Source organism: Euprymna scolopes, chromosome 15, assembly GCF_053919585.1.
Source record: "Euprymna scolopes isolate OS-2025 chromosome 15, ASM5391958v1, whole genome shotgun sequence".
NCBI lineage: Eukaryota > Metazoa > Mollusca > Cephalopoda > Sepiida > Sepiolidae > Euprymna > Euprymna scolopes.
The window spans coordinates 95389608-95406733 of NC_136496.1; positions in this window are offsets into that span (position 1 = coordinate 95389608).

The window sequence follows — 17126 nt, forward strand, 5'->3', positions numbered from 1 at the left end:
ATATTTCATAATTGTACAGAAACTCGGATCACCCTGCATTGATAGAGTACAAAACCGACTTCGAAATCTAGTAAGCGATACCCTTTTCTCGTTCCTTCTACATCTTTCTCACATAAGAGGCGTCGTTAATCTTTCTCTCCTCTATCATTATTTTCATGCTAGATGCTCGACTGAGCTTCAATCTATGGTCCTCTTCTGTAAAACATGCACAACAAAAATTTGAAATAGTTTCTCTCTCTCTCTCTCTCTCTCTCTCTCTCTCTCTCTCTCTCTCTCTCTCTCTCTCTCTCTCTCTCTCTACCTACCTACCTACCTACCTAAAGCTAAGCAAAAGTTCCATGAGCAAAGTTTCTATCTTTGAACTACCTGTGGAAGAGAATACCATGGGATTGTTTCCCAGCTGACTACAACATGGTCGTTTTCAAGTTTAATATAAACAAAGTCATGTTCAGCTACTCTTTTGAATAATCATCTGCCCAATCACCACCATCGTTAATAGGATGTGTCGGTGGCTAAATGGTTAAGACACGGATTGACAACCTGCGTTTACCAAGTTCAAATTAAGTTCATTACACAGAAACACTTTTCACTTAGGGATGTTGGCAACCTTCCCGTGAGTACTCGGTGTCTTTCTAGAAAGGAGTACAACTAGAAACCTATCGAGTAACTGAATTCCACCAATAATTCTGACTGACCAACAATATGGATTTAGACAAGCCCGTTCCACAGCAGACATCCTCACTATAATCTCTGAACGTATATACCACTCACTGGCCAAAGCCGGGGAGGGCAGAGCAGTAGCTCTAGATATGTCGAAGGCTTTTGACAGGGTATGGCATGAGGGTCTCCTCAGGAAAATTAGATCATACAGTATCAATGATAGATTACTAAACATAATTAAATCCTTCTTAGATAAGAGAAAAATCCAGGTTGTCCTCGACGGTCGTACATCTAAACAATATGATATAAATGCGGGAGTGCCCCAAGGGTCTATCCTTGGACCTCTGTTGTTCCTAACATTCATAAATGACCTCCCCGACAAAATTACCTCTGAGATGGGTATATATGCTGATGACACCACACTCTATAACAGGCATGACAGGAAAACAAATGAACACATATCTAAAGAAATGGCAGAAACACTAGAGGATGACCTCTGATCTGTAGTGGAATGGGGACAAAAATGGATGGTCACGTTCAATGCCACCAAGACTAAACTAGTTTCCTTCAATAAATACAAGAAACCTTCTCTACCACCAATAGCAATGGCCAACGACACTTTATCTGAGAGTACATCTTTCAAACTCCTTGGCCTAACGTTCACAGGAAACATGAGTTGGAACAATTACATTGAAAGCATTGCCAGGGCCGCTGCAAAGAAGGTAGGCTCTCTCTACCGTGCTAGAAAATTACTGACACCCGAAAGTATCCTGTACCTCTATAAGGCCACCATTAGCCCATGTATGGAGTATTGCTGTCATATTTGGGCTAGTGCATCTGCTACTAATCTCTCGCTCCTAGACAAGGTTCAAAAGAGAGTCGCCAATCTGATAGGCCCTGAACTGGCATCTAAGCTTCAGCCTCTGTCCCATCGACAAAATGTTGCATCCCTCTGTCTGTCCTACAAGTATTTTAATGGAGAATGCTCTGACGAACTGCAAGCACTTAAGCACTTGTGCCCCCATGACGTAAACATCCTCGACAAACCCAACAGGAAGCTAAATGTCACTCCCACACAGTAGAGATCCCTAGATGTAAAAAATCTTTCTATTCCAGTAGTTTCTTCCCCGGAACCGCTAGACTTTGGAATTCCATTCCGGGTCCCTGCTTCCCCAACTGTACTGATGTGCAGAAGTTCAAGCGTAACGTGAACAGACATCTTGCTGCCCAAATCCCTACATAGTACCCCAGTAGTTGTTACCTCTGATAGTAGGCCCCTACACCAAAGTGGCAATGTGCCTTGTTTGGGGTGAAAATGTAATAAAAAAATAAATAAAAAAATAATCATTTGATTCATTCGAAATGGATGCATGATACCTTACAACAACAACATCAACAACAACAACTGCTAAAATTGAAATATTGAGGCGAAAATGTTAGAGAATGGTGTAATGTATGTACATTCACATCATACGGGAATCAGTAGACACCGGGCACTTCCGGTGAGTCTTAGTCAGCGTTGTAACACGGTTGAATTAAGTCTGAATAAAATGTTGAACCAACACTTGCTATAGTTACTGAATCTTCAAGAAATAAAATAAAATGATACGCAAGTTTAAGGAAATATGATAATTTTATATTTAAGGCCTTAAAATTCTAAAAACATTTCTTAATCCGGTTACTTACTTTCCAAAAGATAGTATCACCTCATGTATAAAGAATACACCTTTGGTTTGGTTACATTTTTTCGTTTTAAGCATACTAATCCTTTTTGGATTATTTAATGCCAAATCCAGCAATTTGGGAAAAAGGTTTTATGTTTTAAGCTCTTTATATCTTCAAACATTTATTCATGGGGTTTGGTCTGGCTGCTTTCTTTTACGACATATCAACCCTTTTTGGATTATTACCAGCAATTTTGAAATATATTTTTACACGTTGGGTTCTTTATAGCTTAAAATATTTATTCATCGTGTTTGGTTTGATTTTCTTGTTTCGCTTTACTGCATTTCAACCCTTTTCGGGTTCAGTCATTTAAGTTAAAGATTTTATACTCCATGTTCTTTTGCAAATATTTATGCATGGCGTTTGGTTTGGTTGTTTTGTTTTACGGCATATTAATTTTTTTCGGGTTCGGTCATTTTAGTAAGATATTTTATGCTTCAAGTTCTCTATATCTCCAAACATTTATCCATGGTGTTTGGTTTGATTGTTTTGTACAGGAAAATTAGTTTTTTTGTTTGTTTGTTTGTTTTTAATGGTTGGGTTTTACAGAAGAAAAGGAATAAAACAATGACATCAATGTTTGGTGCATTTTCATTCAGGAAGCCGGTATCTTCGGACAACCTTATCTGGTAGCATTAGAGCCTTAATTTTTAAGATTATGTGGAAAGTATACAATCAAGTGTTAAGATTACAGAGGTAATTATTCTAAGAACCGTTCTTAATCTGGTTAATGAATTTGCAGGTGATAAAATGATGTGCAAAAATTAAAAAAAAAAATACTGTCTATTATCACCTGCGCCGTCATTCTCATTGTACCGCCTCTTTTCTTCTTCTTTTTCTTCTTTATATGAATTGTATCAGTAGTACTAGCGATAGTAATAGCGTTACGAGTAGTAGTAGTAGTAGTAGTAGTAGTAGTAGTAGTCATAATACTGTCAACAGATAGGTAATATTAACGACTAATTACAGAATATTTATAGTAGTTGTAGTAGTAGTAGTTGTAGCATTTTGGTTAATACTTTTGGTACGGTTTTTGTTATTGTTATTGTTAGTATTATTATCTTTTTTTACGATGACTATTACTACTCAATCTGTTGACACCTTGTGGTATATTAGTAAATAGGTTTACGAGATGAACTAATATTAATAATATATTAGCTTGTCTAAGCTATTTTCTTTCTTTCTTCGTTTGTTCAGCTTACTCTTCCCTTGTTTTCTTTTTCATTTCTTCCTCCTTTTGTACTGAGTGAAAAATGGGGCGCAATTAAATCAATTGATTTCTATGACCTTCGCATGAATGTTGCAGGTAGTCCCGAAATAATTTTTTTTTTTAAATTAGCTCGTATATAAGTGGAAACCCGAGCATTTACAAGCAATGAGAATGATTTCTGCACGTTTGAAACAGCGTATTTTTGAGCCTCTAAGAACTAGTTGATCCCAATACAAACGGTCACTCTATAAACTTATCCAAAAAAAAACAGTTCTACCGTTTGACACACTCATGTCGATGTCACTTCATCGAGATGGCATGGACAATTATGCGCTCAACAAAGAGAGACAAAAAAAACAACAAAAAAAACGACTTATGCCAAACTAAAAATCCCTTAATAGCTGCGGCTATTATAGCACATCTTTTTACAATTACAGACTAATGAAAAAGGTAAAAGACACGCACATACTAAATGAAACTACACTTGGAACATTGTACAAACGAGAACCTTGAGATTTTAAACACGGGCAATTTTCTTACACAAACAACTTAATACTATAGTAAATTTGCAAACATATACGCACGTTTTCTTCCCTAATCCTGCTTTTATCTATTAAGTTCACAACAACAATGTTTGTCTATTACTTCCATGTGTTACATAGTGTTATCATGGGTCTTAGTATATTCAAATATATATTAAGAACAATGGAATACTTTTTGTGTTTATTAAAAGTGAAAGAGTTTTTTCTTCCTTTATTTTTTACTAGCTTGGGTTCCCGGCGTTGCCCGGGTGTTTGAAGGTGTGTGTTGAGTAAAAAAAGAAAGTGGTAGTAGGCAGGCAGGCTCGAACCCGTACCACAAAAGGGGAAAAGAATGTGAAAAAAACGTGACGTCTTTGCTGTTGCGTCCATCGCCAAACCGGAAGTGACGTAGGTTTAAATTAAGGCTAGTCAATCGAAAAGAGAGGATAACTTTCGAAAATATCAGCGAAAACAGCGACCGCTCCCTGTAGAAAAGTGCCCAGTTGAGGGTGAAGGAATGAATGTTTTTGGCCAATTTTTCGATATTTGTCGTCCGAAGGGTCGGTCTTCAAAATGATACCAATCTCCTGAAAATCTGTCGCCTCTATCGAAAGTTTTAGGCAGACATACATACATACATACATAATACCTTTAAACAAACAGGATAGATTTATATTATAGATTATCAGTTATTAAAACTGATTTGCTCACAATAGCAAATTTGCATATGTGGTTATTGAAATGAGCCGGACACACGTACGTTCAATTTTATTAAGATTTAGCGTTCTCGTGGGTTTTGATACTTCTTCCAAAGACGAGACCATCGTCTATATCTTATTCAAACCAGGATCCATTTAAACAAGTAGTAAGGTGAAATAAGCAATTCCTTAATGGTGGTGGTCGTCATCGTCGTGGTCGTTGTCGTCGTCACTAAATCTAATCCTAATCTCTTTTCTATTCAGACTGATTTTTCTTATCCAGCCATTCCTCCTTTTTGCCTGTTGATTGGTTTGTGGGACTTCCACCGTCTTCATCTTTTTATTATTATTTATTCTGCTTTCTTGTATTCTGTATTTATACTTAAGCCACCCTTACAAAATAAATACCCTCAAGTACTCTTGACAGCTTCCCTTGTCTCTTATCTGGTCTTTCAATCTCGCCGCCCACCCGAGAGCCAACCAAATAGATTCTAATTAAAAATAATTACTCAGCTCACTCTTGGCAGAAATTTGAATTATTTCTCCTTTTTTTTTTTTTTTTTTTTTCATTTCTTTTTTTTTTTTTTTTTTCCAGGAGCTAAACACGAAAGAAATGAAACATTATTTAATCAAAAATCAGAAACACTCGCACCTGTTCTATTTAATGTTTTATTTCACTTCATATTCTAATGGATTTTTTTCATCATTTTATTGATTTATAAACTAGGATATAGAAATATAAAATACTAGTTGAAGCACTCATCAACGTTAGGTTTCTCTAACCTTTATTTTCAGTTCAAATGATTTTTTTTCTTTTCTTTTCATTTTAATATTCGAATAGATTATTGAATAGCATTTTCGTTGTTTTGTTTGTTTGTTTATTTGTTTTTGTTTTTTGTTTTGTTTTTTTTTTTCATATATATATATAAATCTAAATAAAAACTGCATTACGTTTCTGAATTTTTTAGATGAGGATTGATTATTCGTTTCATTTGGATTCCTTGGACTACTATTCTCATCTTGAGTATTATTTTCACAGCGTTTCGGTCGATGCTACATTCAACCTTTCTTATGTACATTTTGTTGAACTTGAGGATCTTTCTTTCAAACTCGGGAATCTGCACGTAATTTCGAACGGAACCCGTTATTTAATCCATGGATGAGCATGCTCTCGTTCCGAATTATTATTCTATCTAGTCATGATTGAAGGAACAAAAGCTTGCTACGCTCTTCCGGGGGATTAAATAAAAGATTCCGTTTGAAATTTTATATAAATTCCATAATTCGACAGAAAGATTCTCGAGTTCGGCGAGATACACATGAAGAAGAATAACGTGGCCGTTACACTTTAACCGTGTCGTTACATTTCAACCACTTGCTGTTATTTCAGATCATTTGAAACCATAGCAGCAAGTCTTAATCCCCCCCTCTATCAAGGCCAGGGGTTTTGGAGAAATATCAGATACACAGTAATTCATATGCGAAACTAGGAAAACAAAATGACTATGATTGAAACATTTTATGGCTGTTAAAAAAATGCCAAAAATAAGCTCTGTGTCATGGATGATCCTCTTAATATGTGACCTTAAAGGCAAATGTCACATAGCTCAGTACACAATTCACGTCATTAGCTTTCCAACGAGCCTTCATTTGCCAAATTTTGATCAATAGTCGCTGAGATTTAGAACTTATAAAATTGCCAAAAAAAGATGGTATGTCTATATTAGTGGCCTAACAAGTAAGAAAAACCCTCAGCAAAATTCATCCCAAATTAACAAAACTGAAGCTAGCTTGCCAAGACACTATATATACAAATGTAGGCAACTTCGGGCATATTTTATTAGTTTGAAAATATAGGTTCTTTTTTTACTAATTTTCATAAAAATTTAATCATAGAATCTATATAATTATAAAATTCAAATGACGTTGTAACGAGTGATGTAACCCACTTTCCGGTTTACGACATCCGGTTGCGCGCATAAACATTAACCCATAACAACATAAACAAATAAACACAAATCGCTTTTTTTGCAGATTTTGACCTGCGCACTGAAATATTAACGTTATCATTTCGAAATTATTATTTAACATGGGAAGAGTGGGGATGTTTTGCAACTATTCTTTATTACAACTATACTGTCGCTATTTTCTTACAACTAAACAACTTTAACAGGTTGACAAACATAAGAACAATTGTAGTAAAGCCAAGACTACTACTACTACTACTACTACTACTACTGCTGTTATGATTTAATTTGTTGTTAAGAGTTATCCCCCTTGGGATTGACATTCATAATAAAAGCGCCCTCTGTTTCATTTTCCCGCTCGATCCTTTCAAGAGCGTACGTGTATTTTACAGTTAATAAAACCTTTCTAAAAGGCAATTCTTTACTTACTGATACTACTCACTTCAATTTTATTAATTTATTAACTGTAAAAAAAAAAAAAAAAAAAATAATGGATCGAATCTTACGTCCCGACAGATTCGAGGTGGAACCTACATGCCCTAATTCCGAAAAATCCTATAGGCATTGGAAATTAACCCTCCAGAATTATATCCGCTCACATAATAACGGATTAATCGAAAACACTTCAGATAATTTCTTTGCCTTGATCAATTGTATTTCAGCCTCTGTTTTCGATTTAATAAGCGATAAAACCGACTACGATAGTGCATTAAGAACATTGGACGCCGCTTATTTAAAACCTGAAAATATTGTTTATAATAGATATCGATTGATGACGACGAAGCAACAAACAACACAAAATATAGATGCCTTCATACTACAATTGGACATGCTTGCCAAAACATGTAACTTCGAAGCGGTTTCTGCTGAAGAAAACAAAAATCAATACATTCGGGAAGCTTTCATCGGTGGAATTTCTTCTTCGTCCATCCGACAACGACTGTTAGAAAAACCCATCCTGACTTTACAAGACACATATGCCACGGCCAGATCTCTTGAACAAGCAGAAAAGCATTCGATAAGCTATGCAAATAACTTTACTGTAGCAGCTACAAATAATCCTTCGGGCTACAATCGTATAGCTGTGACTAAAGAAAATATGCATCCAAAAGGGGTTTGTTTTTTCTGTGGAAAATCACGTCATCCTCGATATTTATGTCCTGCACGAAACGCCGAATGTAAAAAATGCAAAAAAATTGGTCATTGGGCTAAAGTGTGTAAATCTTCTATTTCTAACACTCATACTGCTGTTCTTTATGATGACTCTGACTACCCCTTACCTTCTCTATCCTGACTAGGAACTAACTCCAAAGATGTCACATTCACTCAATGCCAAATTAACGGGCACTTCGTGAACGCTATGGTGGACTCCGGCAGTGTAAAAACATTCATTAATGAAAATACTGCTAAAAAACTTAAACTCTTCACAATACCTAAAAACAAAACTATAGCTCTGGCTGCTTCCGATCAACATGCTAAAATAACTGGCGAAGCTGTCGTGGATTTAATACTGAAAGATAAAACCCATTCTGGAATAACAATTGAAATCATTGAAAACCTTTTCATTGATTTAATAATCGGAAAAGATATTTTAAAAAAATATAAAAAAGTAACACTTAAATTCGACGGTCCTAGTGACATATGGCCGAGTGGTCCTAGACGTTGTATCAAAGTTTACAGTTACCAAAAGGTGCTGAGTTCAATCCTGAACGAAGGCAGTGAAAAAGTAATGATCTAATTGAATGAAGTGCGTCCGGTAGTATGTCTTCCCAATAAGGTAGTTTCATTTGATTAGAATGTAATGTTGTTTGAATGGCCTTCCATAAGGTACCGTTGAGTTTTTCAATCTGTCCATTACCTTCAGGATGATACCTACTTATTTTAGAAGTAGCAATTCCTTTTTTGTGTAAAAAATCCTTTATTTCTCTTGCTAAGAAATCAGAAGCACGGTCAGTATGTATCATGTCAGGCAAACCAAAAATTGAAAAGAGTTTGTTTAGACAGTGGATAATGGTTTTGCTTGTCATATCTCTGCAAGGAAAAGCGAAAGGAAAACGGGAATACTCATCAATTAGAGTAAGTAGATATTTGTTGCCATGTATAGAAGTAGGTAGAGAGCCTTTAAAATCAAGATTTAATCGTTGAAAAGGTAATATGGCTTGAATGAGTGTCCCTCCATTGGTATTGGCGAATTTGGGTTTCAGTAATTGACAGGATGAGCAAGAGTCAGTAATATTCTTAATTTGATCCAAAGTAAAAGGGAGGTTCCTCGTTCTTATAAAATGGCTTAGTCTTGAAACACCAGGATGACATAATTGTTTATGTAAATCACGAAGATCTTGTAGATTGTAAGTAAGAGCAGAGATGCGAGAGAATGTGTCAGCAGCAATATTTTCAGGTCCAGGTCGATAAACTATAGTGAAATTGTATTGGGATAATTCTATACGCCAACGACATATTTTGTCATTCTTAATTTTTGATTTTCTTTTGTCGAATATGAAGCTGATGCTCTTCTGATCTGTGATGACTTTAAAGTGCCTGCCGAGTAGAAAATGTCGCCACTTACGGAGAGCTTCTACAATAGCGGCTGCCTCTTTTTCTACTGCATGGTGCTTAATTTCGTTAGTATTGAGAGTTCTTGAAAAAAATGCAATAGGACGACCTTCTTGATTTAGTGTTGCAGCAATGCAATAGTTACTAGCGTCTGTTTCTACTTCAAATTCTTTATTTGGATCTACCGTTATTAAAGTGGCGTCTTTTAGATCATTTTTCAATGTTTGAAAAGATTTTAATACAGATGGAGGTAGTGGAAATTCTTTGTTTTGATTTAGCAATAAAATTTTATCAGAAAATTTTTTAATGAGTTTGCAGTAATAGGAAAACATTCCAACTATTCTTTTTTGAGATTTAAGATTCAGCGGAGGTGGCATTTCGAGTAATGGTTTTAGTCTTTGATAATCGGGAGCTATTTGATTATTTTCTATGGTGTAGCCGAGTAGAGTAATAGAACTAGAAGAAATTATGCTTTTATTTTCATTTAAAGTGATGTTATATTGTTTAGCAATTTTGTAGAATTTTTGAAGATTGTAATCGTGTTCTTCTTGATTTTTTCCGCATATAGTTACGTTATCAACATACACAAAGGTATCGGTTAGATTTTCTTTTTCTATAATATAGTCTATGCTCCTCTGGATTACTTTGTACTGCCACTAATATGACTCCCCATGATAGACTATTTAAATATAGTCGTAAATCTGCTTCCGGAATTTCAATTCCTTCTTGGGTTAAACCAGGCCCAATATATATTAGAAACCACACTAAAACAAGTAAACATGACCCTCCTGTAACGCCTGCCACCCTAATAGATGTCAACCCGCACTACGCTTATGTTCAACTACCTTCTGGTACTGAAACCACTGTCAACGTTCGAGACTAAGCTCCAAACTCATCAAATGAAGAAAACTCTAATAATAATCCTACTACTTCAGAGACTTTATTTGAACCTTCTACTAATGAAAACATTGGTCATGAGGAAGACAAAAATCAATCGTCTGATCTTGAAGAAAATCAGATTTCACTAAAAAATAATACTGAAAATCAGCATTCCTGCCAATCTGTGCGGAGGTCGTCCCGAGTTCGACAATTCCCTAGTAAATATAAGGATTTTGTGACTAAATACTGAAAAAACTGCAGTTTGGGTTCATATGTTATTTGTAAATAAAATGATTCTTATGTGATTGTAAAAAAAAAAAAAAAAAAAAAAAAAATTTGTCTATAATTAATTACCCCTTACTTGAATACTTTAGGACGGGGAAAATGTTATGATTTAATTTGTTGTTAAGAGTTATCCCCCTTGGGATTGACATTCATAATAAAAGCGCCCTCTGTTTCATTTTCCCGCTCGATCCTTTCAAGAGCGTACGTGTATTTTACAGTTAATAAAACCTTTCTAAAAGGCAATTCTTTACTTACTGATACTACTCACTTCAACTACTACTACTACTACTACCCTCTATTCGTCTCTTGTCCTTCCTTCCTTTTTTTATTTTTTGTTTACATTTCTAGATACAAAATAGTTGTGTGAGAACGGTGAATTTGTTGACACATTTACTAATCTGTTTCAATATTAGTTTTATCTAATTTTATTTAGGTTTATTTAGGTTTTATTTTTTTGCTTCAGGTTTTATTAATTATTTTATTTTTTTTTAGATTTTAAGTTTCTATAACTTGGTTGAAGGATTCCAATATGGGTTTTTCATTCTTATATTTCTCATCAGTAGGTTCATGTGCGTTTTTGCTGCTAAATGACTTTCGTTGGCGTTCGATTTGTAGGAAAATCATGTTTAATCTTCGATTTTTGAGCGATTATTCAGAAAAATAGGTAATTTTACACAAATAGGGAGGATTTTTTTTTATGTTTGAGTGATCCGTCCGTGATTTTTCATTTTCATATGCTTTCATAAAAATGTTTCTGTTATGTCAAAAAAAATCTGTTTTCTTTACATCACAAGTGTCACGCTCATGCATGAATTCCAGAGCTAATATAACATACTGACCCAACGCAAAGTAGTATTATAATCTTCAAATAGCCTGTAAATTTTCATGTAGTTTCGTCCCATAGAACCAAAGATATAAGCATTTCAGTATTCAATTTGGCTACCAGTATAGATATACCAATATATAGATATAGATAGACCACCTTTTTGGTAATTAATCTCAGTTATCAGAATTTAACAAATGAATGCTCGTTGGAAAGGTAATAACCTGAATTGTGTAGTGGGCTATGTGACATTTGCCCTTAAGTTCGTACATTCATCATCCATAGTCTATTTTGGGGCACTTTTTACAGCCATAAAATGCTTCGGTAAAGGTGCAGTATCTTTCCACTCTCAAAAAATCCTTTAAAATTACCATTAATATAGGTTTTCGATGATATTAGAAACGAAAATAACGTTTAAAATTCCAGGAAACGAGTAGTTTCCAAGATACGAGGAAATTATAGTTTTAAAAGAGGGGGATAACTTTTATATATCAATTTCATGGAAAATGAGCACTCACTTTATGGCCACATTTCTTGGGGGAGTCTGTTATTTATTTTAGGAGTGGTGTTTATTGTGGCATGGTAGACCAACACAAAACCTACCTTAAAAAACATTGTTTTTTATAGGTTTTTGGGTGTGCTGAAAACGAATATCGCATTTAAATTTTCTGCAAAGAAATATTTTTCAAGGTATTAAGCAAAAATATGCGCGCTTGCACGTACAAAAATAGCCACTACTTATAACATAAAGAATTACATTGCTTAATGCTCTGAAAAATACTTATTTGCAAAAAAATTTAAGTGTGATATTCGTTTTCAGCACATCCGAAAACCTATCGAAAACAAGTTTTTTAAGGTAGGTTTTGTGTTGATCTACCAGGCCACAATTATCAAATAAACACCGCCCCTAAAAAAATAACAAAATGCTTCCCTCTCCCAAAAAGGTGGCTATACAGTGGGTGCACATTTTACGTTAAATTAATATAGAAAAGTGATCCCCCGCTTTTTAAGCTATAATTTCTTCATAACTTTGAAACTACAGGTTTCCTGGAATTTTAAACGATATTTTCATTTTCATGCATTCACATTTCAAGCTATATTACTTGTCATATACATACGCGCACACAAACATACGCGCACACGTCCACACACGTACATATATTCACGTTCATGTACATACACTCACATTCACGTGTATACACACACGCTAACGTACGCACATGTATACACACATGGACGACGTCACTTCCCCTTTCAAAGGAAATCCACACATGCGCAAAAGACCACCGGAAGCAAGTATAAAAGCAAGAGACCAGCTGTTTCCAGCCCTTTTCGACTTAGCTCTCGAGCTGAGCAGTCGTCGGACCATTCGCTCCCCTTTTGGGGCACCTGCGCATGTCGCGCCCCCTGCGACTATGTATGGGGCAAAAAGCTAACAAACAGTACGTACCCTTTATATGCTTTCTATCTCCATGAACTGCATTGACTTTCTCACTCTATCTCCCCTCTCTTTCTACAGGCCGGCTTGCCACTTCACGTTTCTCTATTGCATTCCCCTTTCCTTCCACGCGCGTAGTCGTCAACGGCTGAATGAACACGTGTACACTCAAGACTTTCAATTCTCAACAGAAAATAAACAACATGTTTATTTTATTCCAGCATTTGAGTTCTTTGTTTCCTTCATTCAATTCGTTTCATTATTTTTTCTTGTAGCGAGTTAGGGTATTTATATCCTGGTCTGCAACATGAAATGGTGACCCTGTTATTTTAAAATGAAATGGATGAGTTTGAACGAAACACTCATACACACACAAACTCTCTCTCTCTACAACAATAAACTTTCCCTCTCACAAGCTAACAACGAGAGACGCACGCCAAACTATACACTTTCCTTCTCACCAGTTAGCAGCGAGAGACGCACGCCAAACTAAACACGTGTAGTACCCTTTTCTTTCATTTGTTTCTTCACGAAATAAATCTTAGTTCATTTAATTCAATTTAACATGTAGTTCGTCTCTTTCTCAATTCAATTCATTAGTCCTAATTTGCACCACCTCAACAAATTGGTGACACCTGAATGCGAGAGGAACACGCATTTCCTTCTATATCCTAGACTGCTACAAAATGGTGATACCCGAACGCGAGAGGAACACGCATTTCCTCCTATGCCACAAGTTCACAACAAACCACCGACCACGACGAGACGTGAAACAAACAAGCATAGTGACCCTACTTTTTTTTAAAATTAATTGTTTTGATAAAGAAAAAAAAACGAACTTTTCAACAAAGAAAAACAAGTGAACCACTACCGACAGAAATTACTACAAACAACAATGACAAAACCCCTCGTCAGACTCGGCAGAAAAGTAAACACGGAGCTGTCGACTTCATACCGAATTTAAAAAAAAAAATTTGAGCTCAACAAACATTTTTCACGGTTTCCTGACATTACCCTCCAACAAACGCGAGGAGCAAAATCACATAGGCCTATGCACATTCTCTCCCACAGAGCAGATGCAACAACAAAGAAACAATTACAGGACATCCCTATCAACACATAGGAAGAAGTTGAATCAACAATACGAGTTGAGATGCACCACGCACGCTGATAAACTCACAACTTGGTAGTTTCGTTGACAGCTGGCAAACAACCACACCAACAGCAAAAAACAGGACGAAATGTCAATTGCCGAAAACATTACTTTAAAAAAAATATATATATATACACTGCATATATTTTTTTTCCTAGGAAGTGGAGTATTGCGCGAGCCTTTTCTAGTCTCACACATTCACATTTCAAGCTATATTACTTGTCATATACATACGCGCACACAAACATACGTGCGCACGTCCACACATGTACATATATTCACGTTCGTGTACATACACTCACATTCACGTGTATACACACACGCTAACGTACGCACATGTACACACACATGGACGACGTCACTTCCCCTTTCAAAGGAAATTCACACATGCGCAAAAGACCACCGGAAACAAGTATAAAAGCAAGAGACCGGCTGTTTCCAGCCCTTTTCGACTTAGCTCTCAAGCTGAGCGGTCGTCGGACCATTCGCTCCCTTTTTGGGGTGCCCGCGCACGTCACGCCCCCTGCGACTATGTATGAGGCACGAGCTAACAAACAGTACGTACACTTTATACGCTTTCTATCTCCATGAACTGGATTGACTTTCTCACTCTATCTCCCCTTCGGCTTTGGTCCATCAACACAGACATGTGCGCGACTCTCTACTGAGCTTAACCCTCTCTTTCTACAGGCTGGCTTGCCACTCCGCGTTTCTCTATTGCATTCCCCTTTCCTTCCACGCACGTAGTAGTTAACGGCCGAATTAACACGTGTACACTCAAGACTTTCATTTCCAACAGAAAATAAACATGTTTATTTTATTCCAGCATTTGAGTTCTTTGTTTCCTTCATTCAATTCGTTTCATTATTTCATTATAATAAACACCTCATTTGACGTTAAATCAGCCATCAAGAAAAGTTCATTAACGGAATTTCGAGTAGTTATTAATGCAGATAAAAAACGTCCAATGAGCATGCTAGGCGATTCAATTTACCAACATGTAACAAAGTGGCAACTTTTATGGCTGATGAAAGTTTTGGTAATAGAGACATAATTCTTCATTCAAGAGATACGATGCTGAAACGTATATGTGAAACTCACAAATCTTATGATAGCCTTCAACATCCCCTACTATTTGTATATAGAGAAAATGGATACCATTTGGGGATTCCACAGTTTGGAAATACTACGAAACATGTTTCATATATGGATTTTTAGGATTAGAGATAATTCCTTCAATCATCTTCACAGAAGTCAATCTCTGCCATCAGTTTGCAGTTGATATGTTTGAAAATGTTGAAGCGGAAAGACTTTTATATATCAAAACTCATCAAGACAAGCTAAGAGTAGATTCCTACTTACATCTCAAATATCATATAAATAACGATGGGCAACGAAAGAGATATAGGTCAGATATGCATTCTACCTTCTAGCTTCACAGGTAGTCCATGATAAATGCATGGAAGGAGCCAAGATGCAATGACATGTTAGAAATTATGCAAAACCAGAGCTTTTTATCACATTCACTTCAAACCCAAAGTAGAAAAAAATTAAAATAAGCTTTTTGCAGGACAAACATACACCAATCGACAAAATCTACAGACATCTTTAATCCACTATAATAATACATGTACACAGTTGAGAGGCAAAAGAGAGGCTTGCTTCATGCACATATATTATTGTGGTTTACCAGAAAAATAACTACAATTAAATTGATTCCATTATATCAGTTAACTCAACTGATATAATGGAATCAATTTGATTGTAGTTATTATTATATCAGTTGAGTTAACTGATATACAAACTGATCCAACCTTATTTGAAATAGTAAAGAGTCACATGGTACATAGGCCTTGTGGTAATATCAATAGCAATTCACCTTGCATGGTTGATGGTCAATGTACCCTAAAAGATACCCTAAAAACTTTCTACTTGAAACTTGGTTTAGTGAGGATGGTTATCCCTCTTATAGGAGATCTCCTGAATATGGTGGCTTTAAAACTATGGTTGGCACACATGAGGTTAATAATTGGTGGATTGTACCTTACTCTCCTTTACTTTCAAAGACATTCAATGCTCATCGAATCAATGTTTATTTTTGCAATTCTGTGTAGTCTATTAAATATGTTTCCAAATACATAAATGTAACCCCACTTCTGATGAAGCTCGCTAGAACCCCTGTTGTCTGGAAACTTGGCTCGAATCGTCTGGTCCTTTTCAAAGGGTTGTTACATTGAATCCTGTATGCTGAAAGCGAATACCGAAGCCACAGGTAGAAAGAAAAACAGAAACGTGAAATTCTATTCTATGAGGATTAATTCACGAAATTATGTACAATGTTTTTACAAATATCGTTCAGTTCTTAGTAAGTTTTTCAAAGTTTCAAATATTCTTCACAGACAGCGTCAGATGGGCAGAGGAGGAGGAGTCACGTCTTCAGGGAACAGCAGTCTCCACACGATCTGTACTCCCCGAAATCAAAAAGTAATCTAATCTTCGAGCGTATCAACCCAATGTGGTTGGGGTGGAAAGTTTCCTCAGCCAATCAAATCCCGCTAAACCCCAGACTGAGATTCAAGTCAATATTAAAACCCCATGACCCCTAAGGTCACCACCCATCATTCAGACAGTACAATATATTATTCTAACATCCTCACATTTCCTGTTGTTGAGTTTTTTCAACAGCAAAATATTTCAGGTTTTCCAACCAAAAAGCAATTATATCTATTTTGATAATGAAATAAAATATATATTTATATTCTCTATTTTAAATCTTCGGGACATCTGTCGTTACCCGGGATCGATTATAGCTATCTTAGCATAGTTATTCGTCCCTCCTCAGGCCCCTGGGGGGATCTAAAGCGCCTCAATAAGGGGCAATTCGCTCCCTCAGGTCGATTACGTCACATAAATAAGGGATCTGATGCCACCATGTTTTCCTTACAAAAAATGTTAGTCATAAAGTTACTCGATATATTGGCATTAATGAAGCATTTTGGTGTATTTTGGGGTTTCTTATTCCTGGAAGGCTTCCTCCAATCCAGTAGCTTGCACATATTATTTGGATTCATCATTCATAAAACTTTTGCTATTCAAATACATTTCATTACAATTAGAAAATAAAAAGATTCTTTTTAAGCGCCTTTGGAGAGATCTAAAAATAAATTAGAAAAGTGTTAATTTTTTCGAGGGTTCTAGAAGATTCCAAAGTCAG